Source organism: Mirounga angustirostris, unplaced genomic scaffold (genome assembly GCF_029215605.1).
Source record: "Mirounga angustirostris isolate CCGP_5_RB_7025 unplaced genomic scaffold, mMirAng1.0.hap1 SCAF_9, whole genome shotgun sequence".
NCBI lineage: Eukaryota > Metazoa > Chordata > Mammalia > Carnivora > Phocidae > Mirounga > Mirounga angustirostris.
The window spans coordinates 10,371,449-10,398,784 of record NW_026991717.1 but is presented as its reverse complement, the minus strand read 5'-3'; positions in this window follow the sequence as shown (position 1 = coordinate 10,398,784).

Below are 27,336 nucleotides of genomic sequence, written 5' to 3'. Positions count from 1 at the left end.
TCCTCATCCTCCACCTCCAGCTTAAATGGAAATGTTTCCTATGGTTCTATGCACCACACATCTCTCTTCTGCCTCTACCTGTCTCCCTGGAAGATTGCTGCCACTTCTACCCTGTCACCACATAACGCGACCTTGGCCTCACCCCTGAATTTGCAATTAGCTCATGCACCTGCCCACGCAGATGTCCCCCAGCACCTGAAGTGGCAATCCGACACTCTTTCACCCTCCCTCCGAGCTACCCAGACCTGGGAACCTCAGCCCCACTTCCCACACCTGCCAAGTCCCAGCCATCCAATCTCAACGTCGTGAGTCATCTTCAGCATCTCCTTTCCCTTCCCTACCACTGTCCCGGTGTAGGCAGGGGCATCCCCAACCTGCACGCAAGACAATTGCCCACGTGGCCCCAGGATGGCAGCCCCCATCTTCCCCGAGCCATCGACTCCCCACTATGGAGAGTCATTTCCTATTAACATGCACTCCTCCCCCGCTGAGCCTTGCCAAGTACCGGTCACTGAGCAACATGCTCTAACAGTTTGGCACACTGAACTCTCTCAAGCCCCCTCCGTGGGTACTATTCCTGCCTCCATTTGGCAGAAGATGTAGCAGAGGCTGAGGAAAATCATATTGGTGGGCACACAGTTAGTAAGCAGCAGGGCTCAGAGTCTAACCAGGGAAGAGACCAGAACCCACAGTCATACTGCCTCCAACCACAGACCAGATTGGACTAGGGGGAAAAAAATGCCCTCCAAAGAAGGCAGGGCTCCCTACTGCCTAGCAAACTCCTGGCACAGTCCTTAAGGCCCTCCTGGGCAGCTGTCACCTGCACAAGGCTCATCGTGCTAGACGCACCCACGTTACTTTCCACTTGGGTTCCAGCCACCTCTGCAGACACATCTGTGCACCCAGACCTCGTTCCAGCTCTGGGCTTTTCCCAAACATATGACACCTTTGCTGGCTTTGCCTTCTCGCTTGGCTCAGCCACGATGCCCTAGTGCCTCCCCAGATTCAACCCCGGGCCACTGACTTCTCCTTCTTTAGCACACCCAGCACTTTGCTTATCCCTTTGCCGCAGCCTTCATTTTATTCTACTTGATGTGATGGTCAGTTGCATATTCATTTTGCCAATGAGACTCTAATTACTTTGAGGGCAGCTCCCTGCAACAGACTCATTTCTGTACGTGTTCTGTATCTAACTCAGGATATGTTTGATATTTGTGACGTGGCCCACTGCCACTGTGATGATTTTACCCCTGCCTACAGACTTGCACATGACGACACAGGGATCTCATATTCAACCAGGTGGTGGGGGGTTGGGGGCTTCTGGACCCTGAGTCGCTCGCTACCTGGTCCACTCACTTGTTCTGATACATGCAGAAAAATCATAGCTTACAAGCTGCAAAGTTCATTTTCAAGGAAAGAGTAGAACAGCTTTTGCATTCTGACACCTCCTCCCGCTCTCCCATCCCACTTCCTCGGAGAACAGCCTCTGAGGCTGGCTGGCCGTGGGCGGGGTGAACACGGCTCCCAGGAGGGACTGACAACTTCTGTGAGACACCATGCGGGACACGGGATGTGTCCCCGGAGGGTGGAGCTGCAGTTCCCGCACTATCTCAAGTTTGGTTTGAGCCCTTGGGATGAACCTGAGAAAGAGAAGAGTGCTCACGGGTGTACTCCTTTCCCATCCTCCACACAAATGCCTGGGGGATGTTTTTCTGTGCAGAGCCCCAAATGTCATTATTCACAACCTCTTCCCAAGTCTCTTTAGAGTCCACAAAACACATGCCACGGTAAGGCTTAAAATGAGAAAAAGGAAAGAAAAGCTCAAAGAACTACTCCTGAATCTGTTTAGCTTGGCAGAGCTAACACAGAAATCCTGGTGAACCCCTGGGACTATTTCTACACCCCCAATACGCAGTGGTTAAAACTTGAACTCCACCCATAAAGGCATCATGCCAGAGCCCAGCAGAACATACAACTTCTCCTTCCCCTCCACCCACCCCACCTCCTCACCAGCACCTCAGCTCCCTATGCACCCCAACCCCCTCTGGGCTGTCCCTGGGCCCATTCCGTGTCTGTTATGCCTCTGGAGTATTTTTCTTTCTCATCCAAGAGGCTATTTGTTCCATAGAAAGAGCTTTTCTTTCCCCAAATCAGGACAGGTGTGGACAATCCGCTTTCTAAGCCCCTACTGAGCCTTTCTGCCAGAGGATGCAAGAAAAACTGGCTGGACACTGCTTTGAGTGTGGGTTTGGAGAACAGAATGCCTTCCTGAGCCTCAAACAGGGGGCACGGCCTAATGAGCTCGTTCTAGAATGGCCACAGAAAGCATCTGTTTCCAGGCTGGCCTCTGCCCATTAATTAATTATATCCCAGAATGCTTAAATCCACCTCTCACACTCCCCACCACGCTCATCCGCACTTCGCTCTTTTCTCTGAAGGTAAAGCTAAGCACCGAGGGAAAGGAAGGGTAGAGATCGTCTCACGAGCATCTGCCACGAGCCCAGCTCAGAGCCGAACACTTGACGTTCATTCAGTCCTCGAAAGGACCACCCTCCAAAGTAGCTACAGTCATTATCCCAACACATAGAAGGAAAACATGAGGCAAACTCACAGAGGTTGAGCAACTGGCCCAGCATCACACACTAGGGGTGGATGATAAAAGAATGTCGGCTTCTGAAGCCGACAGAACAATCTCTGGCACGCCGCGGGAAGATCTACACCTGTGTGCCTTATTTCCACATTCCCACCACCCGGCTGGGAAACTGTATTCCTTCTCGTGGTTCTCCACCTATTTGTCTCCACGGAAATAAATCTCAGCATCCCTATCTGTTAAATCCGGGTTGGAAAGGGATCGTGGTGTAATGAAAAGGATAGTGCTGCTCAGCAGAATAGGTTCCAGTCCCACAAAACTACGCAGCTAGCATGAACCTCAGTTTCCTCGATGTTCATGTGGGGTACCAACGCCCTCCTCTGTGCCTCACCAGGAAGGGATGACAACTTCAACAATGAGAGCGTGCAGGGGAACTAGGGTAACCAGCTGACCATCATCCAAGAGTTTTCCCAAAGGGTATGCATTACCTCAGTAAGGATAATGGTGGTAGGCCAAGTAATGCCCCTCCAAAGCTCTCCATGGCCTAATCCCTGGAACCCGGGCAGATGTTATTCTATGTGGCAAAAGGGACTTGCAGATGAGATTCAGTTAAGGATCTTGAGATGGATCCTGGGTTATCTGAGTGGACCCACTGTGGGATCCCAAGGATCCTCATAACTAACAGAGGAAGGCAGGGGTGTCAGAGTCAGAGAGAAATTCGAAAATGCTAAGCTGCTGGTTTTGAACATGGAAGAAGGGGCCATAAGCCCAGGAATGTGCTTGGTCCCAAGAAACTGGAAAAGGCAAGGGGACAGACTCTCCCCTAGAGCCTCTGAAAGAATGCAACCTCACCGACCCCTTCATGTTAGCCCAGTGAGACCCATTTCAACCTCCGATCTCCAGAACTGTAAGACCATAAATGTGTGTCGTTTTAAGTCACTGAGGGTGTGGTCATTTGCTACATCAGCCACGGAAAACAAATGATCCCAGCCCGAGATCTGGCTCCCACTCTAAATCAGGTTGCGTCGACCCTACAACATGAGTCCCTTTGAATTACCCAAGCATTCCAGACTGAGATATCAACCAGAATGCCACAGTATTTATCTGCAAGGAGAGATCTACCTATTAGCCAGTCTCCTCAGCTTGGCATGACTAGCATCCCCCCTCCCATTAGGCGGACCAGCACAGGAAGGCTATCTGGAAGGACGCTGAAGAACACAGAATCAGAGCGAGCAAGGCAGATGAGTCACCATGGTCCCAGCTCCAGCTCAGAGCCCGTTGCACTCGTGCCCACAACAGAAGCAGCCTTGCCTTGGGAACCCTCCCACCGGAATCTCTCAGCTACAGTGCCCTCTATCTTGGGCAGTATTTGGAAGGCACCTGTCAACACCACCTTCTGAGAAGCTCCTCTTTCTCCGCATACTTGGCTTACCAACACCTCTTCAAAGTGTGTGTTTTCTTTAGTACTATGACAATTAAATCGGTAATACATTTAAAGCACTTAGAATACCGGAAGCACTCAACAAGTATCTGTTATTACCATTATTACTATATTCAATCCAGCTGTGTCGAGTACAGTGGCACTGGGGGCCCTTTTATCAAGGGGATTTCATTTTCCCACTCTGCTCTTCATGCCCGGGTGCTAAATTTCCAAGTTCTCAAGGGGAGCCTCATCCCTCGTACCGACGGCGCAGTGGTGATTATACAAGGCCAGCCAGGATCACTGTCGGGTGAACCGCAGGACCCTTTTCAATAAATGAGGAAAAGGAGGGGAAGCTGTGAGTCCAGTGCCTGGCATAGAGAGGGAACTCAGGTGTTTACATCCATACTCATTCAGTCTCTGCGAGGGGCTCAACTGTCCCCTCCGAATGCATATGCTGAAGTCCCAACCCCCAGCACCTCAGAATGTGACTCTGCGTCAAGATAGGGCCTTAGGGACGCCTGGGTGGCTCAAAGTCAGGTAAGCATCTGCCTTTGGCTCAGGTCATGATCTCAGGGTCGTGGGACCGAGCCCCCGCATCGGGCTCCCTGCTCAGTGGGGAGCCTGCTTCTCCCTCTCCCTCTGCAGCTCCCGCAGCTCCCCCTGCTCATGCTCTCTCTCTCTCTCAAATAAATAAATAAAATCTTTAAAAAAAAAAAAAGATAAGGCCTTTAAAGGGTGGCCTCTGACCCAGTCTGACGGGTGTTCTCATAAGAAGAGATGAGGACACACACAGAGCCCCCAGCCATGTGCCCCCACAGAGGGACACCCATGTGAAGAGGCATCATCAGGGCAGCATCTACAAGCCAAGGAGAGAAGTTTCAGATGACACCAACCTGCTGGTACCTTGGGGTCAGGTCTCCAGCCTCCAGAGCCATGTGAGAAAGTGAATGTCCGCTGCTCAAGCCGCCCAGTCGGTGGTCCTTGGTCAGGGCAGCCATGAGCCCACCGACCCGCTCCCCTCTCGAGAACCAATACTTCCGCATCTCTGGACAGCAGAAAGTTGGGGGGTGACTTCACAGAAGCCCCTGATCTCTCTGCGGGCCTGAAAAGCTGTTTTGTACAAGAAGAGCACATGTGTTCCCACCCACACCCGGCTGCTGGGCTTGGCACCCACGAGACGGTTCTCAGTCCCTGAGGAGGGAGGTGCCGTTAGCTTCCCAGCCCCCCGCCCCCCCCAGAGTCCTGCTTAGAGAGTCATGCCTCGTAGCCTGCAGAGGGTACGCCACAGGCACTGTGGATACGAGAAGCTGTAAAATCGCACATGACAGATTCGTGACGTCCCTGAGGGAATAAATAGGGAGAACAGATGGAGAGATGAGGCAGGGAGATTTCATTTAAATCTTAATAACATTTTGATAATTTAATGAATGTGGTGAGAAAAGAAAAGCAAACCAGTGCCAGAGAAATAAAACAGTTTGCCCACCTTGGCGTTACCCCAAGATGATCTGCCCAGAAGGAGGGGCACAAGGTTCCATGGACGAATCGTTTCCTAAAGGATATTATGCATCTTCTCTGAAACTGCCAGAGCTAAATGTCTCTCAATATAGAGAGACATTCAGAGCAACACAAGGCACCTCCTCTTTCCCTATGCACTCTTCAGGGCACGTCTCGCGGCCACAGTCCTCCGCACAGTCCCAGGTGTTTTCCAGGTAAAGGGGAGGGGGGAACTTATAGACATGCAGGGGACACAGACCAAGTGTGCTCAGAGCTCAGGTTTGTCCCCCCTGCTGATAGCTTATCTATACATCCAGCCTGTTCCCAAATCACCTCTCCCTGCTCGTCTCTGGAGACCTTCATGAAGACGGGCCCAGTAGAGAGAAAAGAGCACTGCACAAGGAGTCCAAAGGCCTGGATCACAACTCTATCATGCACCAACCATGGGACGTGGGGTATGTAACTTAGCTTCCCTATAAAGTGGAAAGAAGACTTCCTACCTTGCAGGAATCTATTGCACAGAGTAAATGAGGTCTACTCTTCAGACAATAGTAGGCAAATAGCTGGCATTCAACAAATGCAAATCCCTTCCACCACCATTTCTGTCCCACAAATAACACAGCAGACACAGGGGCCCATGAGTGTTCCCTGCATGGATCTTGACTTTTGAGGTGATTCCTCGAGAAGCAAATGCAGGCTCTATGGTTTTATGGCCCACCCACACTGTCTCGTCCTCGAGCTCTTATTTAAATAGATGTCTTGGAAAGTGTAGGACTGAAAACAGGTGAAAGGTTGGGGAAGACGAGCCCCAGATGTAAAATATCTTAACTGGGACATCGAGTTTTGTTAAATCACGGAAAGAGGAAACAAGTAGCTAGAAGCAGCAGAAAGGCTGGAGAAGGAGCCAGAACTGGGAAATGCCTGCTCTACAGCAAGCGTACTGGCAGAGAACAAACAGGGGACTGGTGTCCAAATGGCTCATGATGCATAAGGATGGGGCAGAGTCAGCCCAGCAGGAGAAAGCTTAGTGATTAAAGATGATTCAGACAGAAAAAACAGCCCCAGGCATGCCAGCTTTCCTGACTGAGTCCCCAGAAAGAATGTCTGGGGACCCCATTTGTGAGCATCACCACCTAAGTCTTGATAGAGGAGAGGGAGGGCACCGATGATAAACACCCACTCTGAACCAGGCTCTATGCACATCTTACCTGCATCCACAGCATCCCTGGCCTAATAGGACATATGTCAATGAGATAACAGGTTCATAGGGCTTGACGTAGTGGAAGTTTACCAAACGGGGACTGTTTAGCACATATTGGGAATACAGTCTTTGTAGTAAGACTCCTGGAGTCAATGGGCAAGATTGTATTAAAAATATTATTGATATTAGGGCACCTGGGTGGTGCAGTCAGTTAAGTGTCTGACTCTTGGTTTCGGCTTCGGTCATGATCTTAGGGTGGTGAGATGGAGCCCCACATCAGGCTCTGCATTCAGCATGGAGTTTGCTTGAGATTCTCTCTCCTTCCCCCTCTTCTCGTCCTGCTCATTTTCTCTCTCTCTCTCTCTAAAATAAATAAATCTTTTTAAAAATATATTATTGATAAAAATACACACTTTCTTGAGGTGGGTGTGGAAGGCAAGGGAGTGGCAAAGAGGAACTAATGCCCTGATTAGGATGAGGACCCACCTGGTTTAAGAGAGTGGATGTTCTGATCTCATTTGCTGCTATTTCTACACCAACTCCTATCTCTTCCCTTCCAGCTAAGGAGTGCCCTGTTTGGTTTGCCTGGCTATGGAGTCTATCTTCAGAAGGAAAAATATATATATAAAAAGGTACAAATTATGAGATAATATAATAGGCATGAAAGACAAAGAAACAAAACTCTAACCAATAATTATGGGTGACGCCAGCAGGAAAATAAAAATGGTAGAAACCAAAACAATAATTGAAGACGTACTTTATCACCGGGTAACAACCTTTGGCTGCACATCGGGGTCACTTTACTTAAAAAGTCGATTTCCCAGCCCCATTCCTATAGTTTTGGGCTTTCCTAACTGTCTCAGGACAGTTAGGACAGTCAGAAAATTGATTTGTGTGTGTGTGTGTCTTAAAGATTTTATTTATTTATTTATTTGAGAGAGAGAGAGCAGGAGAGGGGGGAGGGTCTGAGGGAGAAGCAGACTCCCTGCCGAGCAGGGAGCCCGATGCGGGACTCAATCCCAGGACTCCAGGATCATGACCTGAGCCGAAGGCAGTCGCTTAACCAACTGAGCCACCCAGGTGCCCCGAAATTGATTTTTTTTTTTAAATAAACTCCTCAGCTGATTCTGATGTACAGTCAGGATTGAAAACCATAGCACTAGATGAAAACTTGCCTAAGGTGACAAAAAAAAATTAGTTTGTTCATAGACTAGTTCTCTGCCACTTCAATTTGCAGAAATCTTAAGGAAAGGATTCTATTGTAGAGGTTAACAGCTCAGGTTTCAGGATCAGAACGCTCTGAGCGGGTGCCATGGCTCTACTGTTTGCCATCTGAATCTTCTTGGGTAAGTTGGGAGGATTAAATGAGTTACTGAATTTAAAGAACCCAAAACCTCACACATATTAGATTCTCAAAAGGGTTAGTTTCTACTACTTTATTATCATGGTTTTAAAATGAAAAGCTTTATAAGGAGACTGAAAATAAACATAGAGTAAATAATCTTACCATGTCTGGACCGCCAATTCTCACCAAATTAGTTTGTAATGTAACTACATAAATATAAATGTAATTTGTAATGAAATTAAATTGGACTTTTATCCAAATTCCAACAGGATTATTTTTTAACTTGGCAACATGATTCAGCAATTCATCTGGAAGAATAAATGGGTGAAAATAGCCAAGAAACATTTTAAAAGAATGAAGAGGGACTTGTACTGCTAGATATTAAAACATAACATAAAGCTAAAATAATTACATTAGTTTGGGCACCAGAAGCAGAGAGATCAAATGGAACAAAATATAAGGTGGCTTTTCAATTCACCGGGGAAAGGAGGAGTATTCACTAAGTATGTATGAAAGAACTGATTAACAACGGGTAAGTGGACTAAAATAAAGATAGATCCCTACCTCACACCATACATCATAATAAAGTCCAAACAATTGATACTACATCACATAGAAAATCAAAATAATAAAAATAGTTAAAATTTACAGATGAATACTTTCCTGATTTCAGGGTAAAAAAGGACTTCCTAAGCATAAAATGAAAGAGATCTTAACTGAAAATACTGGTAATATGAGCATATAAAACTAGATTTCTACATGGCAAGAAGACGACATAAATACAAAGTTAAAGGTAAATACACTGGGAAAACATTTACAGTAATTGTCACTGATTTAATATACACAGAGCTCTTACTGACAAATACAGAAAACACCAACATTCAATCTGAAATGGCATAGGGCATAGAAAGACAGTGCTTAGAAGAGAAAATACAATTAGTCAGTTAGTAAAAGTGCTGAATCACATTAGCAATCAAATAAATGAAAAGTAAAATAAGATATTTTCTCAATTAGCAAATTGACAGTGTTTGATTTTTTCTCTTAAAGATAATACTTCAAGCAAGGATGCATGGGGGGGTCCTCATACATTGCCCGTTGTAGGGTAAATTAGAACAAACTTTGCGGCTAGCCGACGAGAAGCACAAATAAAGAGCTTTACAGCGTCTAAGTCTTATTATTTTCCAAATCTTATTCAATAGCAAGTACCAGTTCTCTGATCAGAAAAAAAAGAATAGTGAGTATAAGGAAATAATATACTTATTGGACGGCAAAGCTGAATACTCACTAATTTCACCAAAAGATTTGGATAATCTCAAATTTCCTTGCAAATACAGGCTTGAAACAAGTCACACTTCATATATTACATTAGTTTACAAAAACCAGAGCCAGAAGTGGGATTTGTCACTTGCTTAATTCGGGCAGGTCATCAAGCAGCCCAAACCTAAGCATGAGAACAAATGAATTGCTAGCCATAGCTTTGTACTTGCACCTCAAATGACAGAGAACCTTCAACACAGATTACCTTTCCTCATCCCCGTTAGCCACTAATCTCTCCCTGAATGCTAAAGGATGATCAAATGAGGAAAAGATTTATCTTTAAAAAGATAGCTCTTACCGTTGGGAAAAGCGTGTTCCCCCAGAAATGCCAACCTTTTGCTCCTTGCAAAGATAGGTTTTCTACCAGGATTTTGTTTATGTATTTTGGACCCTCCCTTATTCTCAAAAGTGGAGCAACTTGGCAGGGCCTCCTGCAGAGAATTCCATCTGCTGCCGGCCAGAGAGAAGCTGGAGATTAGGAGTAAAAGCCAGGAATCCCAAGCGGATCAGCCAGCATGCCCACACCCCCAGACCCTGCCTCCATGCAGAGAGAGCTCATTAGCCAGTGCATAAAATTTGTAAGACTCCAAACTGAGCTGAAGGAGCTATAAAGAGGAGCCAGAAGTGGAGAAAGGAAGTAAACTAATTTTGTTCATTCAAACTAGAATGGGAGTGAAGCATAAACGCAGCAGCAATGGTGATGGTGATGATGATGATGATGATGGTAGGGAGATGTCCCTCCCTGGCATTACTCTGGTTTGCACGGGCCCCTCTGATGCCAGTGGCTCCTGTGTGTGCAGTTTTCTTGGGGCAAATTGTTCAGCCTCACCTCAGTCCTCACCAGCACTGAGAAGCCTCTCAAAGAGGGGCAGCCAGGTCCCACCTCAAAGCCACCTGTTGTCCTTGCAATCTGGCCACTTCTTCAGGTAGATTTGCCACTGGTACAGGATTCAGCATCATGATTCAGCTACTACTTGGACAGCCCTGGGGCTTCTGCTCCTCCCCTGAGCTTTATGCTCCCTCCCATGGAGACTTCAGCACCTTCCTGAGCCCTTAATGAATGTACTGGAAAATGTTTTCTCTTCCTTGGCACTAGGCTACCATCCATCTTTCCCTTCTAGAATGGGCTACTCCATGAAGCCTCCTGCTTGCCAAAGTTTCCAGACTAGAACTAGGCACCAGCTGACACATCAAGCCCTCAAAGAAAGTCTTCTGCACAGCCTGCTCCAGTCTGTTAACAGTCCCGGGGGTTGGAATGTGGCTGGCTTGTGAGTCAGCACACACTCAGCCAGGTTGCAGAGTACCTGTCTACCCTCCTGGCAAAATCTTATCTCCACAAGGGAGTCTTTCAAACTCCCTTCACTTGATTTTGTGGAGAGTGGAGAGTGAAAAGTCTTTCACTTTTTTTTTTTAAGACTTATTTATCTTAGGGAGAGAAAGAGAGTGCATGAGTGGGAGGGGCAGAGGGAAAGGGAAAGGGAGAGAACCCCAAACAGACTCCCACTGAGCACAGAGCCTGATGCAGTGCTCAATCCCATGACCCTGAGATCACGACCTGAGCTGAACCCAAGAGTCAGACACTTAACCTACTTCGTCACCCCAGAACCCCTAAAAGTCTTCCACTTTCAAGCAAGAACTTCCTATAGGCCAAGATTCCAAAGATTCTACCTTCCTCTTCCATCTCTATACTTACATAGACCCTGGGCTTAGGGTTGAGGGCTCCAACGCCAGTTTTGATACCTCCCAGAATATCATGAGGGACCCCGGTTATCTGTGGCCAACTTTATTTTTTTTTTAAGATCTACTTATTTATTTATTTAATCTCTACACCCAACGTGGGGCTCAAACTCACAACCCCAAGATCAAGAGTCACATGTTCCATTAACAGAGCCAGCCAGGTACTCCCATAGCTCTGTTTAAAAAACAGAGTGCCTAAGCCTTCTTATTTTCAGACTTGCACTCTGAGTGACCATTCGGGGATGATAGAAAAGTCCCACTCAACATCCTGTTGCAAAGTTAACTTACTCTGGTACATCAAATCATTATTCCCAATTCTTCTCCCCCGTGTAATCATAACCCACATTCTTAGCCATGTAACACTGCAGTATCTTCCACTGCAGAAGGAGGAATATATTTCCTACCTCACTGATGTTGGGCTTTTGTCCATGTGATTTGCTTTGGGCAATGAAGTGTTAGCAAACATGATGTACACAGAAGTTTTAAATGTACTTGTATAGTTTGGCATCCCTCATGTTCTTTTATCATTGCCACGAGAAGAACATGTCCCTAGTAGATGTTAGTAGCATCCTGATAGCTGGATTGAACCTGACCTGCAGCATAAAGGCAAGCCACCCCAGTTGACAAGCCAACTCATGAGTGAGGTAAATAATGTTTGTTGTGTGAATCACTGAGCTACCTGGAGATGTCTGTTATGCAGCATTATCATTATGCAGTAACAGCTGACTAATACACTTGCTCTACACCCAACATTATGCTGAACACCGTATTATCTCATTTAACTTATTTCTCTTAACAACTGTATGAGATAGAGCACTATTAATATTGCCCTTGATTTACAGGTAAGGAAAGGGAGGCATAGAGCAGGGAAGCACATTTCGTAAGCAAATGAGATGAGCTTCAAACACAGTAATCTGACTCCAGAGCCTAACCACCATGGGACATAAAACTGAAAGAGAGAAAAGTGTAGCTCCGTGCACTTCCGAGTCTGTACTCTGGTTGCTGACCTTGGGCTCAAAGCCAGAATGGCTGCTTGTGAGCTCCCTATCAGCTATCAGCACAGGTCTGACCAGATCCCCGGGGCCAAGGCAGTTTTTCTAGCTCTGTCAGTGCGTGCAAAGAGAATGAGACAGGCTTCCCTTCCAGAATGCATGACCCTTTCCTGAACTTTGAGGAGGGGAAGTCCCACAGGGAATTCTAACCAAGGAACAATCCCGCCTTTGTGAGGCACAGCAATCCCACGTTTTGCACGGGACTGTGGAACACACCTCCTTCTCTGCCTATTTTTGTTCTCTCTCTAAGCAAATATCTTCAGGCTTTTGCTTTTGAAAATTATTACGCAGCAGCCAGCTGCTGGGCTTATACAAAGAACCTGAAAATAGCAAAGCGATCTGCTGTCCGGTGTTCAAACACCACCACCCAACAACAGAGCAGCCCCGGGGTGCCGCTTTGCATTCACCCTGCAAACAGAAGCAGCACAAACCCAGGCCACCCACTCTCTCCCAGCCTCAGGCAGCAGGCGGGTTGGTCCCAAGATGGATTTTCTACTCATCACCTTCCAAGATTCCCTATGCACAGAAAGAAGGCAGAGTCACATTCTTTGGCAGAACAGCTCTTCATCAATAGGACTCAACAATGCACTTTCTTTAACCAAATTTCGTACCCCTGATGGGCAGCAAGGGTGCCTACAGGTCTTCCAATTATAGACAAGCTAGCAGTTCAGAGGGCGAGGCTCAGGTCTTCCTTGCCTACCACTAACCCTAGTGCCTAGCTCAGCGGGCAGTCAAGAAATGAATGCTGAATAAATCAATGTAAAAAAAGGATTTAATGGGGGGCAGGGAATCCATCTTTGAATTGTGCATATTTTAATTCTTAAAATGCAAGATTCGGGCAAGCAAGGACATGGTTATGAAAACTGGAAGCCCTTTGAAAAGGAAGGAAAGATGGAAATACAGCCAGACTTTCAAAGTCTTTGACACTCACCAACAAAGCTAATACTTAGGAATCCTTATGTCAGCAAGAGAAGCCAGCCTAGGGTGTGTGATGGTCAGGGGACTGCCTGTCCAACAACCAAGGCTCCTCCTATGACAGTCCTCAGTTTTCCTCTGAGAACCCCCTTTCCCTCACATTCCATGTTCGACTTAGAACGAGGGTCCCCTCGGGTGTGGGCCAGGCAGATGTCCTTCATCCCAGAATGGGAATCTTGAGCCGAGCACACAAAGCCAGAAAAGGGTTGGGGGACTCAGCCCCATGGAGGTTTCTAAGTAGCCCACCTGTGAGCAAGGAAGCAGGCTGGACTTTTCATAGACAGACTGGAAACTTCTCTAGAACAATGCAGAATTTACATCAACACTGGGGCTCTCCCACTGATCCACTGTTTGACTCTTTCAGCTAAGCTCCTTTTCCTGAACCCTTCACTGGAGATGAGCACAGAGCGGAGAAGCGATCTCCAAGCTGGAACAGGGGTTCTGATCACAGATCCGCTACAGGAAATAACAAGTTACTTCCCCTGTCAGGGCCTCAGTCTCTCCCTCCATAGCATTAAGGGGCTGGATTAAATAACCACAAAGGAGCCTTGTGTGCTGTGTCCACAGAAATTGACCCCTGGAAGCCCTGGTTCTTGGCAACATAAAGCTCACATTGTCAGGGCCAGTGAGGCTTGGAGTTTAAAGCAGTTAATCCCCGGGCTGGATGACTCGAACAAAGAGGATTAACCCTCAAACGAGAGAGTCATCATCCAAATATAGAGCAATCCTAAGCACACACACCAGAAATGGGAAGCACCCCCACCTTCTCTTGCAAATTCTTGTTCTCTAACCCTTTTGGTAAACTGATAGATTAACCCTCCAGCACCGCAAGGTCAAGGTGTTACACCTTCCCCACATTTCCCCTCACACCTTTCTTAGTTCTGTAATCCAGGGTCACAGCACTTCCCTTTTGAAATATGCAGGTTTCTTTAAGGTGCTCCAAGTTTGATAAGTAAGTTTGAGCCCCTCCTGTGTGCCGGGGAAAATGTTAAACACCAGAGCTCTGGTGGTAGACAAGATGACATGGTCCCAGCTCTCAGGGAGTTTCCAGTCTAGTGGGGAGCACTACTGAGTGCTAAGCACCTGTGTATCCCGCTAAGCACCACGGAACAACCATTATCTCCTTGATAAATGCTCCTCGATAACCCCACAAAGTAGATTGCACTATGACCATTTCACAGATAAAGAAACTCAGGGTCTGAAGTTAAACACCTTGCCCAAAGTTACACAATCTTTAAGTATCAGAGCAAGCCTTTTGGCTTAAAAATTATATGGGACATATGGGGCCCCTGGGCGGCTCAGTCAGTTAAGGGTCTGACTTCGGCTCATGTCATGATCTCAGAGTCCTAGGATCCAACCCCGTGGGGCTCCCTGCTCAGCCAGGAGACTGCTTCTCCTTCTGCCCCTCCCCCTGCTCATGCTCACTCTCTCTCTCAAATAAATAAATAAAGTCCTTAAAAAAATTATATGGGACATAGAATGTATCACACCAAGAGTGAATATTAAGTAAGGGACACTATGGACTGCAGGGGGTTATGATGTGTCAATGTAGGTTCATTAGTTGTAACTCGGGCACCACTCCAGTGGGGGAGGCTGCTAACAGCGGGGTTCTACACCTGCAGGGGCAGGCCCGTATGGAAATCCTCTGAAATTCCACTCCCCTCTGCTGTGAACCTAAAACTGCTCTATAAAAATAAAATCTTTTTAAAAAATGGATTCTACAAGATAGCCCCATCATTTTGCAAAGGTCAGAAACAACGAGAGAAGGAAAAGGAAAATATTGAACTTCAGACTTTTCAGAGTGTATATGCTCCTAAAATAGTCACCAGAGGAAAGACTGATGTTTAACCCTGTACCCTTCTCCGCACTGAAGGAGGGCCTAGAAAACAGGCAACCCAACGGTCAGCTCAGGGGGCAACTTTTTAACCTTCATGTTGTCAAGAAACACTCTTCTTGATCTTTTACAATGAGTTCCCATAAACTTCTGGGGGAAAAAGGGAAAATTACAATTTCAGGCTCTGTATTGGTGAAGGTAGGCCAGTCACTATAACAAATGAACTCTATGACGTCAGTCGGTGTTTTAATATAGGCAGAGTTTATTTCTTGCACATGAGACAGCCCCAAGCAGAATGGGAAGCTACCCTATGACACAGCAATTGCACTACTGGGTATTTACCCCAAAGACACAGATGTAGTGAAAAGAAGGGCCGTATGCACCCCAATGTTCATAGCAGCAATGCCCACAATAGCCAAACTGTGGAAAGAGCCGAGATGCCCTTCAACAGATGAATGGATAAAGAAGATGTGGTCCATATATACAATGGAATATTACTCAGCCATCAGAAAGGATGAATACCCAACTTTTACGTCAACATGGATGGGACTGGAGGAGATTATGCTAAGTGAAATAAGTCAAGCAGAGAAAGTCAATTATCATATGGTTTCACTTATTTGCGGAACATGAGAAATAGCATGGAGGACACTAGGAGAAGGAAGGGAAAAATGAGGTGGGGCGGAATTGGAGGGAGAAATCAACCATGAGAGACTATGGACTCTGAGAAACAAACTGAGGGTTCTAGAGGGGAGGGGGGTGGGGGGATGGGTTAGCCGGGTGATGGGTATTAAGGAGGGCACGTACTGCATGGAGCGCTGGGTGTTATATGAAAACAATGGATCGTGGATCACCACATCAAAAACTAATGATGTATTGTATGGTGACTAACATAACATAATAAAATTTTTTTAAAAGGGGGGGCCTAGAGGAGCATGTGGAGGTTGGCAGGCGAGGGAACTGTCACGTGGCCACACCCACTTGCAAAGGAGGCTGGGAGACGTAGTTTGCTTGTACCAGAAGACAAGGAACCTGGTTTGTTTGATGAAGAGCTTGTCAGTCTCTGCCGGGATGGGTGTACAAAAACTGCATATTTAACCTAGTTATTTTTAAATAAAGAAAATGACTCAAAATGCTTACATAGATGATGGGATTATAGGTTGGTTTCCCTTTTCTTTTCCTAATTTTCTGGATTATCAGTAACGTAGTTCTAATACACCCAAAGTGGTGGCAAGAGGGAGAAAGGAGGGGGGGGTCCTAATTAGTAACTGTTGGAGCAGTTATGGGTTGGAATCATATAATCCAAGCAACTGTCTGAGAAATAGCGCCTCAGGCTCTTTCTAATACAAGAAAGAACTTTCTGCTCCATTTGTTCTGGGCAAAGGTGGTCTAAGGGCTTTTTTATATTTCTTAAATGCTGCAGTTATGGGTTGGAATGGGTTGGAGCAGTTATGGGTTGGAATCATATAATCCAAGCAACTGTCTGAGAAATAGTGGCTCAGGCTCTTTCTAATACAAGAAAGAACTTTCTGCTCCATTTGTTCTGGGCAAAGGTGGTCTAAGGGCTTTTTTATATTTCTTAAATGCTGCCCATACTCTCTTGTGTCTTTCTGTACCTTAAAGCTTCTCCAAGACATCAATCACAGTTTCCAAGGCTGCTACTTCTCTAATTGGACAGATGTCTGTGATCGAGGCCGTATCAGACTTCTGATCCACTCAATTCACACACAGCCGAGCCTGTGGCCACAGCACAGAACAGTGAGCGGTCATCTCATTACTTAGAGGACCATTTCAAGGAGCCAAGACAATCAGCTCCCCTATGTATCTCAGTGGTTCCTGAGCTTTTTCCACCTTGGCACACTTGAGAACCTTTAGACCCCCAAGAGATTCCAGTGGGTGTCCACACCACTTCCCAACAAACGTCTCCTCCCCACCTCCCTCTCCCTGTCTTCCACCCCCTGACCCAAACCACTTCACACTCCATGTTCTGGCCACACCTGTCTATTGCTTCCTATTGTTCCCAAATCAAGCAAGCGCTTGCACATCTGTTTGCTACTCTGCAAACTATCTTTGCTATCAGGAATCCCCTTCTCCTGCCCACCACCCACCTAGAAAACTATCCCATCCTTCAGAACCCAATGAGGCCATACTCCTTCACCTACTCCAATAGCTTTCCTGGTCCCCAGTCTTCTTTCCTCATAGAGCAACAGCAACTGTTTAGAGTTTGTGTTCCCACAAACATTCACTCGGTATATATTTCTGTGATATCTCCTTCTCACCTTGTGCTCTAGTTTTTTTTTTAATTTTTTATTGTTATGTTAATCACCATACATTACATCATTAGTTTTTGATGTAGTGTTCCATGACTCATTGTTTGTGCATAACACCCAGTGCTCCATGCAGAACGTGCCCTCCTTAATACCCATCACCTGGCTAACCCATCCTCCCACCCCCCTCCCCTCTAGAACCCTCAGTTTGTTTTTTAGAGTCCATCGTCTCTCATGGTTCGTCTCCCCCTCTGATTTCCCCCCCTTCATTCTTCCCCTCCTGCTATCTTCTTCTTTCTTTTTTTCTTAACATATATGGCATTATTTGTTTCAGGAGGTACAGATCTGTGATTCAACAGTCTTGCACAATTCACAGCACTCACCATAGCACATACCCTCCCCAGTGTCTATCACCCAGCCACCCCACCCCTCCCACCCCACCCCCCACTCCAGCAACCCTCAGTTTGTTTTCTGAGATTAAGAATTCCTCATATCAGTGAGGTCATATGATACATGTCTTTCTCTGTTTGACTTATTTCGCTCAGCATAACACCCTCCAGTTCCATCCATGTCATTGCAAATGGCAAGATTTCATTCCTTTTGATGGCTGCATAATATTCCATTGTATATATATATATACCACATCTTCTTTATCCATTCATCTGTCAATGGACATCTTGGCTCTTTCCACAGTTTGGCTATTGTGGACATTGTTGCTATAAGCATCGGGGTGCACGTACCCTTTTGGATCACTACATTTGTATCTTTGGGGTAAATACCCAGAAGTGCAATTGCTGGATCATATGGTAGCTCTATTTTCAACTTTTTGAGGAACCTCCATCCTGTTTTCCAGAGTGGTTGCACCAGCTTGCATTCCCACCAACAGTGTAGGAGGGTTCCCCTTTCTCCGCATCCCCGCCAACATCTGTCCTTTCCTGACTTGTTAATTTTAGCCATTCTGACTGGTGTGAGGTGGGATCTCATTGAGGTTTTGATTTGGATTTCCCTGATTTGTGCTCTAGTTATTAATTAATGAGCTCCCCAATTGCAGAGCTCAAGAACTGCTGCCCTTGTAGGACCAGGCCAAAAGAGGAAGCTCAGGTCCTATTTGAGTCATGTTCCTGCTTCCCTGATGAGCCAGAGGTGTGGGGCCAAGAGTACGTGACCATGTGAGCTCTGAAACAGGGAGAAAGTGATATGGAGTTGTTGTGACCTGTGCAGACAAATCACCTGGGGATCTCGGTAAAATGCAGGTTCTGATTCAGCAGGTCTGGGGTGGGGGCTGAAATTCTACATTTCTAACAAGCTCCCAAGTGATGCTGGTGCTACTGGTTCAGGGCCCAGACTTTCAGTGGTAAGGCCCTGTTTGCATAAGCACACGATGCACCTGGGGCAAACCTCAAAGACCCTGCTTCCAGAGGAGGAAAGTTCTAGAGGGAGAAAACAGATACCCTTCCAATAAGAGAAAAGTGTTAAGAGACAAAGCCCACAACGTAGCAGTGGCTAAATAGACATCTGCAAAAGAGCATGGTTTGGGTGTGGGTCCAAACCCAACATGAGTGTCCAGAATAAATGAAGTCAGATTATGCAGAGGAACATAAGCAGATTTCTCTCAACTCATCATTGAAGAAGATAGGACATTGGTCTTAAAGTAATAGAAGAATCTCAATTGTGAGCCTCCAGAGCACTGAGTTAGGGCCCATTAACCCTCAAGGACACTTGAAGTTTGATGCTTTTTGAAGTTAAACATCTCCACCTACAGGTAAGTACTGACCTTGAAAATAAGCCTACAGATAGGGCAGAGGGACATGTGAGTGTAGGAAACCAGCTCCGGAGGCTGAAAGCAGATTGGATCCAGTGTCTGGTTTAAGCCCACGGGACACTAGCCAGATATTTGCAAATTCCCTTCACAAGAGAGTGGGTTGTAACATCAAAAGTGGTAGAGGCTAAGTCAGGGTGGTGGGCTGAGGCCCAGGGCCACACCTAACAACCTTCATGGACTGGGTGAGGAGGAACCACAGTACAGAGCAAAGAACATGTTCTAGAGCAAGAAGGCAGCTTCGCATTTGAATCCACTCTGCCCTTTAGTGGCTGCTAAACTCTGGGCAAGTTATTTAACTTCTCTGAACCTCAGTTTACTCCACCATAAAATGGAGACAATAAGTCCCCACTTCATAGAGATTGTGAAAATTCAATGAAATCAAGTATGCATAATAATAATAATCCTTACTGTCACATGATCAGATGGCTAGAGGAAGCTCCCAGAGAAATAGCATCTAGTGCATGTGTGTTCCTAGCACCTAGCCAAAATTGTTTGCTATAAAATTACCCTTCCCTGTTGTCTCCATTTCTTTATCTATAAAGTGAGAATAAAACAGATTTATCAGCAAGCCCGAAGCAGTCCCTTGTCTCTCCAAGGTGAGAGCAGAGGGGCAGAGCCCTGAGCATGCTCTAGGGAATCCAGGGTGACAGACTAAGACTGGAGTGGCAGCTACCATAAACGGAATTCAGCCAGACCTTGGATTCAGGATGTGGCATTTATACTATCTTCCCCCAGTGAACACGTCCCTAGGAGGCAGTCACTATTCTAAGCCCTTTGTGCAAGTTAACTTATGTCTTCTTCCCTATAACTCTACAGAGTAGGTAATACTGTCATCATTCCCATTTTACTGATTGGGACACTGAGGCACAGAGCTGTTAAATGACCTGCCCAAGGTCTCACATTCATAAGAAGCAGAGCCAGGCTGGGGACCTAGGCAGACTGGCTCTGGGGCTCTTTGCCTTCCACCATCTCCAAGAAGCTCAAGAAACCAAGAGCCGACCAGAAAATCGAGTCAGCCAGAAGAGGCCTTCCTTGTCCACAGGAAATGGGCTGAAAGCAACAAGACAGTGACCTAGGAATGACACAGATGAGACTGCAAAACCTGATAGGACTAACCCAGGCTCTGACAGCCCTGCATGGTGCCTCCAAATCCCACACACTGGGCCATTGTGGAAACAGGAGGCCACCAATCTCATGATGTAAGGGCAGGAGCTTGGCACAGCTTCTGCACCAGAGATTGGTCAGTATCACTCAAAGGAGAAAAAAAAAAAGTCATTCATTGTGGGGAGCAAGAGGACTTGGATCAGCACCACATCCTGCTTCCATATTGCTTATGACAATTCCCTAGGAGTTCATCTTCTATCACTTTGACTTTTAAGCTACTCTTTTACATTACTTTCCAATAGCTTCCCTTTCCTTAAAGATTCATTTTTATGCTTTGCTTGAAAAAAAAGAAATTTCAAGTGGCTGCATTTACCCCATGGACATTCAAGTGAGCATGGGTGGAATGTGTTCATCACTCATCATAGAGGTAGGAGTGGAACTGAGTCCCTTGAGCCCTCCGGGGCCAAGGTCAGGAGCTCCTGCCTTTGCCATGAGCTCTCCAGCCCCGTCCCTGGGTCCAGCACTCTGCCTGGAGCAGGCTGGCCCACAAGGCCATTTCCTCTCCCTCAGAATGGCCCACGCAGCTGAGCTCCACTCCTCTCTCTGTGCCATCTGCTGCACCCCAGATCAGATCCGAGACCATGGTCAGATTCTGGGCATGGCAAGAGAGCAGGGGCTACAGGCAGAGCAAGAATAGCCCTCACTGGGCCTGGGCTTTGGGGGCTGGCAGGGGAAATCCCTGGGGATTTTTCAGAGGCAACCATGGAGTGATCTAACCAGGCTCCCGCCTGCCTGGGTAAACTAGTTGTGCTGTTTCAGAGGACTTCTAAGCATAATCATGAAGGGAACCCAGGCCCCATTGTTCTGTTCTCTCCAGGTCCCTACCCTCAGATGAACTTCTGTTGCTGCAAGCCTGACTGGGCTTGCATCATTAACTTACTGCAGGACCTTAGATAAGTAAGTCCTTTTCTTCTCTAGCCTCAGCTCCCCGCCTTGGTACAGGAGGAGGACTCCTACTCCTACCCCTACGATGAGCAAAGAATGTATCCCAAGGAGTTGAGATTCCTGCGTTCTGAGGTCCCTTCAGCTCGGAAACGCTAAGACCCTGTAGTTGAAGGAAGTCCTTCCACTGACTTGAACTTGCTCTGGACCTGAAAAGGAAAATGCCTGTGAAATATTCATTACAACAGAACATGTGCACTGGGGAGTAATGATGGTAATTTTGCCAGACCTCTGGAACCTTCTCAAATCACAGGGATTCATTTGCTGGTTTCTGTCATGGGAAGACCTTGAAAACTCACACCTATCCCTGCTTAGGTGAGTTTTAGGCGCCCAGAGCTCCTGCCAATTCGTGTGGCATCTGTGGTTGGCATGGAAACAGGGCATGGCACTGCACCGCAGCTGAAACAGCCAGCTTCCAGACTCCAACATCTGAAATTCGAGAAGGCTCCGGAGGTCTGGCAAAATTACTTTCTCTTGCATCTATGCAGAGCTGGACAAGAAGGAAATGAGGTTGTTCCTCCATGTCTCCAAGGGTACTTTGCTCTGTGATTTCTTTTTGCTGGGCCTCAGGTTTCCCATCTGTAAAATAGAAGTGGGAGAAAGGATGCAGCCCATAGGATCTAACTCCTCAAAGGGAAAGTTGAGTGCATGATCTTTGATCTAGAAGAAGCCAGAATGGCAGCAAAGGCACAGAATTTGGGGGAAGAGACACCATTAGCTGCTGAGTACCTACTAGGTGCTGAAGACTTAGCTCAGCACTATCACTTATGCTCTCATTTCTTGGCCAGGCCAGTGAAGAATCACCAGGAAGAAGTTCAGCCAGGAGAACAACTGCAATAGTATTTACTCATTTACATATCTAATAAATATCTACTGCATGCCTACTATGCCTGGAACAGAGATAACAGCAGATTTTTCCAGTAGAAGACACCATGGGGCAGATTTTGTGGGAGCAATGCCCAAAGGCATCTGAGAGGAAAGTTTCTGCATTTATATAATCCAAGGGACTCAGACATTTTCATCACTGATTTCCAACAAACAATGGGATATTACTGAGCTGAGCTAATGGAGTTGGCTTACTGCAGAGAATAGAAGGTTGGCTTCCCTCTGAGACAGCTGAAAATCTCCAGCCCATAAGGCTGATTATTATCCACTTGTCTTATTTTGAATATCATGAGCCCCATGCAAATCATCTTCTCAATAGCACTAGCAACATTAAATGACAGGTTCTCAATTCTCTCTTCACACAGAATCTTTAAGTCCTTTAGGAACATAAAGATATGGTGATCACTTAATCAACATTTTGACCAACATATTTCCAAGTCCAGGAGCATGAAAGGAACTGCGGAGCACTTGGATGTTATTACTATCATTGTTATCACTATCATCACCATCACCACCACCATCACCATCATCACCACCACCACCACCATCACCATCACCACCATCACCACCATCACCACCACCCTCATCACCACCATCATCACCATCACCACGACCACCACTACCATCAACCTCACCATCATCATCATCATCATCATCATCATCATTATCATCATCATCTTACACCTGAGGAAGCCAAGGCTCAGAGAAATTAAATAACTTGCTCAAGTTTACACAGATAGAAAATAATGAGTCTTGAGTTCAAACCAAGTTCTGTCTGATTCCAAATCCCACTGTCCAAATTCCATGTCCCATGGAATCAGTCTTATTACCCACACATAAAAATGGAGGCCAACTTGCTATCTTTCTCTTACTTCCTTCTTGTTTTCAATTCTTTTCCCCCCTACTATTGACACTCTCTTTCTCCCTCTCTCTCATAGACACATGAACACACACACAGAGGAAACCACTTTCCACTATAGTACCTAATTTTCTCATTCCCTCCCTCTCAATATCATTGCCAACAAAACTCACCCTCACACATATCCAGCCACACCATGGGGAGGAAATGGATAGCACCTAGAATTTGAGATTGGAGTCATTCTAACCCTCCCCCCCTTTCCAATAAAACTATTGCCTCTTTCTCTCCTTTTAAAAACAGGAACACATTATGCAAGATGCTGTAGATGTGGGATTTTTCAAGCGAGCTGATGACACTCTCACTTGGCACAAAATTGATTTAAATAAATCTCTCCCTTCTTCAAGATTCTTCCCTGATCCTGCTTAATCTTAAATTAAGAGCAGTATAATAATAACCAAAGAACATCACACCCCTGAATTTCAGCCACCTCTCTCTCGACGATCTTGTCTCCTTTTTTTCGAAAGTATGAGCTATTTTTTGGCTTCCACTTGTTTCTCTTTCTTACTTGTCACCACACATTGCTTTCTGTAAGAAATAAGCAATTGGAGCCTTTGCATTTAAAGTCTGTTTTTAGTCCATGAGATCCACAATAAGGCTCCCACAAAACCTTGGAAAGAAAGGGAATAACTGCAGGGAGTTACACTTCAAGATCCACTGAAGTAACAACATACAGTCACCACCAGAGAATAAACAGTTCCATTCATTCATTCATTCATTCAATAAATATTCATTGAGCACGTACTATGGGCCAGGCAACATTCTGAGCACTGGTGATACAGCAGTGAATTGGCTTGCTGAAGGGACAAATAAATAACATGCTAATGACCCTCAAATTTGTGTCTCCCTCTCAAAACCCTTCCTTCAACTCTAGACTCACATATATAACTATCTACTTAACATCTCCCAATGGACATCCAATTGAATGCCATGACTGTTCCTTCTCCACCTCAGTAAAGGGCTTCTTCTTCCAGTTGCTCAAATCAAAATATGTGGAGTCATCCTTGACTCTTTTCTTTCTCTCATACCCTAATCTACCAATCAGCAAGTCCTGTCTTCTCCATCATCAAATATATCCAAAATCTGACCACTTCTCACCATCATCACTAGCCACCTAGTCCAAACCACCATCACCTCTTGCCTGAAGAACTGCAGTGGCCTCCTTTTTTTCATTCTTGACCCTCTAAGTCGATTATAAGGTCTAAGTCTCAAGTGATCATTGTAATACATAAATCAGATCATGGCAACTAGTGTTCAGAAGTCTCCAATGACTTCTCATCTTGCTTAGAGTAAAAGCCCAAGTCCACACAAGGCCCTACAAGACTATGTATTGCCTAACTGCCTGCTATTTCCCTGATCTCAACTTCTACCATGTTGACTCTCTCTCAGTTCCTTCTCCATAAGTCTCCTCGCTGTTTCCAGAGCATGACAGTACTCTGTCACCTCAGGGCCTTTGCACTTGTTGCTTCCCCTGCCTAAAAGAATCTTTCCCCAGATATCCATCTGGCTCACTCCTTTATTTCCTTCATGTCATCCTGACCACTTTCTATAAAATGCCCACCACCTACTCAACCCTGTCTCCCACCCCCACTCAACCAGGCACTCCCCAACCCCCCTCCCCCACTTGATGTTCTGTCTTTACACGTTTATTTATTTATTTACTTCCATATTATTTATCTCCCCCCCCAACTAGAATTAACGTTTCACAAGGATGGACATTATATTTTATTGTGGTATCCCCTGCCTATAACATGCCTGACACACAGAGAACACTCAACTGGTGAATGAATGACTATCAAAAGGTATATATGCCCAAAGTTCAGCCATGGAAACACAAAAGAAAAGAAAGAGAAAAAGGGTCAGTTGCAGGCATTGCCCATTCAAACAGAGTTCAGCAGAAAAGGAGCCTTAGCCAGGGGACTTTAAATATTAAGGTCCTTATAGTAGAATGATCGCAAAAATACCCCTAATTCTTCCCTTCCTTATATCCACACTCTTTGCAATGTGACTATGTAGCTCCTCTTATCAAGAAGTGGAGTCTAGGGGCGCCTGGGTGGCTCAGCCATTAAGTGTCTGCCTTCCGCTCAGGTCATGATCCCGGGGTCCTGGGATTGAGCCGTGCATCGGGCTCCCTGCTCTGCAGGGAGCCTGCTTCTTCCTCTCCCACTCCCCCTGCTTGTGTTCCTGCTCTCGCTAACTCTCTCTCTGTCAAATAAGTGAATAAAATCTTTAAAAAAAAAAAAAAAGAAGTGGAGTCTATTCTCTGCTCCCTTGCTCTGCACTGCCTTGTGACATCCTGTCAATAGACAAGGATGAAATGATAGTGTGCCAGGTATAAGCTTAGGCCACACAAGGTCATGCAGGTTTCCACTCTCTCCCGGACTACTGCCACTACCATGTGAACATGCTAGACTCACCTACTGGGGGATGAGAGACCACATGGAGCAGAGCTGAGTCATCCCCGCTGAGGCCATCCTAAAGCAGCCAGTCCTTGGCCACTCCATCAGCAGACCAAAATTACATGAGTAAACCCAGCTGAAATCAACCAAGGATAACCCAGATCTGCAAACTCCAGGCCAACCTACAGACATGTGAGACAATAGTAAATGGTTGCTTTCGGGGAGGTTTCTCCTGGAGTCCCATTGGCAATATCAACCCTAATGTGTGTGATCAGTCCCTAGGGTAGCCATCTAAGCTGCTCAGCTCTGAGTACATGCTCACTGGGAAATGTCCTCCTTATGATTTAGACTTCATGAAGGGGAGTCTGCAGGAAGACCTACTAGCCATGTCACACAGTGTCTCAGCCATTACAAATCAGTACAGTGACATGCAGGGGAGCAAGGTCATGGGGCTGTGGCCCAGAGAGACAGATCAGGTTTGCAAGGCAGCAAAATTAAAAGTCAGACCTTGGATGGGAGAAATTCACTAAGGTAAATGTCACCTTTGGAGACATCTTGAGGGAAATCCTGCCAGCCACCCTGATGGTGACCCAGCCAGATGACATCCTATTTCATAGAAACTTTGACAAGGTTCTCGGATACCCAGCCCCATTTCTGTCCACAGAACACGCTGTAGGATGTCTACTGCCCCAGGAATGGTTGTGCAATGGAGCTCTCAAATCTGTGGAGGAACAAAGTCTCAAAAGAGCAGAGGAGCAAACTGTGGTCTTCATCCTAACCATGCAAGATGGAAGCCTCAAATAGTTTCATCATATGACACCAGGTAAATGCATTCCATGAAACACCAGAGGTCAGGATATTTCCAATTAACTCCAACACCTTTCCACAACCATAGAAACTCTTGGAATTTGCAGAGAAAACAGATAATAACTAGTAAGAACAATGTCTGCAGGACTTTTCACTAAAGGTGGTGCTTTCTTTCATAGTGGGAGAAAGGAAACAAACATAATGTTCAGGTTCAAAAGGAACACAAATACTTGATCTGGATGAAAGATATCTGCACACTGTTTTGCACTGCCTCCTTAATTCCTGTGCCTCTCATCTCCTTGCAAAGATTTATGCCTCTGTTTGCTGCATTGACTTATGCTCTAAGTGACCACAGGAACCTATGTCTACCGACCAACCTTCTTCTAAACATAGAGTGTAGCATTTCAGCCAATTCCTTAACCAAGAGCTCAGGACATAAATATATATATATCATAAGAGGCAATACCCCAGTGACCTTGCCGTGTCACCCTCAAGTCCTACTGCTGTCCCCCTCCCTCACTCAACCACAGCCTCCACTCAACCACAACCTCCTTGGTCTCCTTTCTGATTTTCTTAGGAATACACCTCTCCCCTGTTTCAGGGCTTTTGCAGGTGCTGTTACTCTGCCCAGAATGCTCATTCTCAGCATCTGGCTGGCTCGCTCCCTCACTTCCCCAAGGGGTCTGATCAAATGTCACTTATCAGCAAAGGCTTCCCTGCCCAGACTGCATAAAAAAATAACAATCTTCACTGCACCCTCTAGTAGCACTCTTCATTCCTCTTACCCTGCTTTATTTCTCTCCATTATAATGTATCATTGGCTGATTCACTATCTAGTTACTTAGTTATTTGTTGTTTTACACACAGAGAGGCACAGGCACACACACACACACACACACACACTAAGCTCCTTGAGGACAGGGGTTCCATTTAGTTCAACTCTGCATTCCCCACACATAAAGCAGTCGCTGACACATAGTAGGTACTCAATAAGGGAACTGCAATTTCTTGAGCACCGACTTCATGTCACACAATTTGTGTCCAAAAATCATTCAACAATGAACAAATATTTTGTAAGCATCTACTATGTAATTCTTATAACAACTCTATTGTTATCTCCTTGTTACAGATCAGGAGAGCAAAGCTCAAAGAGAGGCTCTGTAACTTGC